Source organism: Aythya fuligula, chromosome 3 (assembly GCF_009819795.1).
Source record: "Aythya fuligula isolate bAytFul2 chromosome 3, bAytFul2.pri, whole genome shotgun sequence".
Taxonomy (NCBI): Eukaryota; Metazoa; Chordata; class Aves; order Anseriformes; family Anatidae; genus Aythya; species Aythya fuligula.
In genome coordinates, this window is record NC_045561.1 from 36,752,361 (window position 1) to 36,756,627 (window position 4,267).

The window sequence follows — 4,267 nt, forward strand, 5'->3', positions numbered from 1 at the left end:
TCCAGGAGTGTCCTGAGACCCACTCTGCCAGTGAAACCCAGCAGAGCACAGTGCACTTCCAGGGCATCTGTGCTCTCTTGCTAGCCTAGGAGACCCCAGCCACACTAGTTTTTCATTGTAGGTTTTCCAGCTCCACGGTGATCCTACATTACACTGTTTTAAAAGGGCCAGATCACCATGTATCATATCACCAAAAACTACAAATTGTCTCTAAATCCATAAATGCCGTGCTCAATTTCTTGATGGGCAAGGTCTGTCATTGTGACCTGGTTCCTTGCAACCCCCCAACCCCATTTCTGTAATATAAGAGAAAGAAACACTCCCTATCTGATTTCATACAAACCTTATTTCTTTGTTTCAGCACAGCTTGGACAGCTTCGGGATCCAAGACCGGCTTTGTGCCCATCCTGCTCAGGCTTTCTAGAAATGACTTTGTTCCAACATGGGTCATTCAGACTGTGGGATAACTGGAAATTTCAGTGTTTATTAGTTTTCATTTTCAGCACTGAGTGCATTTTCAATGTTGACTCACAGAAGTGATTTTTAAAGGAATAATTGCTTCCAGATGTCATGCATATTTTGCTCTGAAGGAATACTGCAATCTTTGTTAAGGTTACAGAGCTAGAAAGACTGTTTTCCCCTATCTGAGTGGCTCTTTTGAGAGGAATTGGGAACCCTCCTTGCTCCATGTAGAACCTACAAATGTAGGTAGGAGTTAGGACTAAGACCTCTGACATAGACACTTATTTGGTATGACACACTCTGTAAAGAAGAAACATGGAGCATGCACCCACAATACAACTTTTGGTTTGCTCTATAGTGAGAATATTGTGTTGGGGTGTTTTAGTACAGCCCATGAAAGGCATCGAAAATAGGTCTTCCTAGAAGACCTAGATCTCTGATTTTAAAGGAACACCCTCATACTAGATGCAAACACACTTCTGCTAATGCCAAGTCCTCCTCAACTTCAGTGTGAAAAGAATGGGAAAGGATAGAAATCCTCAAAAAGGAGGCAAAGGGAAAAAAATCTGCCACTGGAGACATGCTCAGTTTTCATTGGTTTCAATTCCACTTTTTCTTTAGAGAGCTTATTTCTGGTCTCTTTCTCTCTCACTATTAAAGCATATGCACACATACCAGGGTAAGGGAAAGAATGCACATAAAATAATTCAAAGATAAGGTCAGAGCACAGAAATACAGTTTTATCCCTGCTGGGAATCTGTAGTTAAATTATCCAAACACTGAGAGCATGCTCTAAGTTATCCCTGAGCACTTTCATAGCAGCATTTGGGGGTGATGTGCTTACAAGAACAGTGCTGCTGTACTATGCATTACTTAATGAAGGCTCCTGATTCCGTTATCCTAAATTTCCAGTTCCAGAAGGCATTATGTCTATAAACATAACTGCTTGTTGAAAGACAGATGTGTTCTACCCACCTGGCACAAAATAAGCGTGAGGAGGATTTCATGCAAGGCCCATTAAGCTGGAGGAAGGACGGAAGGAGATCACCTGCTCCAGAACACGTTGAAAAGGCCTCATTTGGACACAGGCACAGAGCAGCTGAAACACTCATACAGAGAGGAAAATGACAGATGAAGACAGAATATTTGCAGTTTCTTGTTTGTGAGGTCCTGCAGGTTTGTTTCAAAAGAAAATTGTAGGGTAACCAACTAAAGTTGTTGCAAATTACTGGAAAATGCTAATCAGCAGTAGGTAAGTGACACCTTTGAGGAAAAAAACATTTTATAACTTGATAGCAGAGAATTTTAATAAGATTTAAATGCTCCATTTCAACCTTTCTGCAATGGAACAATCCTTTTTCTATCTTGAGAACATTTAAAAAACATTCTGTGAAATACAGTAAAATCCACTACGTATCGTTAGATCAGCAAGATTTATGAAGCTTTTTGTTTTTTTCCATCCTGTATCAAGAAAAAAAATGAAATTGCAAACCTTCCCACAAAACGAAAAATTAAATGATCTCACTGCTTTACAACTAAGAGTGGGCGGTGTTGAAAACTACTGTCCTAATAACACAGGACAAGACTGACGGCACTAAAAAAAGGGCTAGAAAAAATACAGCTAGAAATAAACTGTCCTCTGCATCAGAACGCTCCATAATAGGTAGGAAAATATGTCTCTTTTCCTACAGAAATAGATTATATGGAACACGATCATTTTGTATACAACACCTACTTCAGAAAGGCCCAAGAAGCTGTAATACTCAAAATTAGAATACAAAACCAAACTTGTGTCCATGTTCAGCTAAACTCTGAATTTCATTCTACTACTACTAGTAAGTACACGTTAAAATGTTTTGAAGAATAGAATGGAACACAGGTTTAATATAAACGGTTAACTGGTAAGCCCTGAAAACATCCACGAAAATTTAAGTCTGTGTGTAAAGATCTCTTGAGCAGGGCTGATTTTCTGAACCAAATTAATTGTAGTCAAAGCCGTAACACATACAAAAAACTGAAGTCCCCCCAAAACTTAGCATATCGTTGTGAGCAGGCAGCAACCACGAGATCTGCACCCCTAAGCACACTTGGTATTTTGCCCTCTGAGCTCTAAATAACTAAATTATTAATGTGAGAGAGATTATAAGTTAAGCTTTCAACCAGTTGATTATATCAAAGAATTACTACAGATGGTGATGGAGCCATCTATCATCACAAACTGCCTGATGGGTCTCATGACATTCTCCTATGTTCAGCTCTTCATATCTTCACCAAGACACAGATAACTTTCTTAAACCACATCTGAAGCCCTTAGGTATCTCTTTACAATCTGCTGAGACCTCAGCAATCACCAAAATGAGGTTCCAAAACGTAATGTTTTGCCCAGGTTGAAGGAGTCCCCTGTCTCACCTGTTTTGTTGAAAAGTTCTATTGCCTCCAAAGCACTAAGTCTCAGCACTGTAACCTGGTAGAGGCTACCACAGTGAGGAATGTACTTTCTGGCGTCCCCACAAACTCTCCCAAACTTGATCAGGCCATGAATCTGACAAAAAATAATTACACTTCACACATATCCAACAGGCCCTTAGGTCAAAGTGCAGGGCTAGAGCCTCTGAAGTCCAGCTACACCAACATGCTGCACAGCTCCTCTCTCTGTAGGGCACAGCCACAGACTACCCTGTAATGCACTGAGTTTATGCAGGACATAATTTAATCTGATTCTTTTCATCCCTATATTCCCTAACACTTGAGTGCTCAACTTCATGATCTTCAAGTTCATTAAATTTGACTTGGACATCGTATGAAGTACATCAAGCCACCCACCGAGCCTTCACACAAAAGTATTAGAAAAAAATCACCAGGCTACCAAAGCACTCCTTTAAATATCTTCATTTTAACTGAAAGCAGCATAAATAGCCTCAAAGAGAACTTTGAAGAAATAGGAGTTTCCAAAGGAGCTAGACATTAGGACAGCCTGTGTTGACCATAGCTCATCTCGTGTAAGAGGTACTTGCTCCACGCTGGAGATGTGCATAGGTCCTGCAAACACAAGCGGTGCCGGGAGAGCCTGGGCTGTGGCTCAGTACTGGGGAAACGTGCTGCTTTTGCACTTTCTAAATACTACTCTTTACTCGTTATTTGAAGCTGCACTAACAGGCATTTCTGCAGCAGCTGGCAGAGGTACTGCGTAAAGACCCAATTCAAACTAATGGTTAGGTTCATTTTAGAAATGTGTCTTCACTTTAAAATAGGACCAAGTCTTGACAGCGCCAAAGTCTTGCAACATGACTAATTTCAAATGGCAGAAATCCTATGAGATCTGATATTTTGCAAGATTTCCCATCTACATGCCTTCCAGCTTGAGAAGCAATTCAGAACCACAGCTATAGGCACGCATCCAGCTACAAAGATATGACATGGACTAATCTCTATTTTAAACCCTTCTTCTCCTCCATTTGGTAGCTCCATTATGAAACGTACTTTTTTGGCTTTGAAGCTTCTGACTCTACCACTGTGTGTTTGGAGTTGGTTTCTCTTGGTTCAGCTGGGAATTAAATACTTTATGACCTTACCTGGCAATTAGCTTTCCTTGCTCATCTAGTTTCCCTGAAGAGCAAGGGATTAGCAGGGCTGGCAGCTGGTAGAGAGGAGAGGTCACTCCCGCTGGTGGAAAAATCCCTCTGGGGCCTCCCTCTCTCCAGCTGTGACCTTCAGAGTCCTATTCTTACTGTACCAGATCTCAGAAATGCTCTAAACTTGCACTTGCTAAGACTTCTGTGGTTTGAGCACTGCAAGACGACCAGAT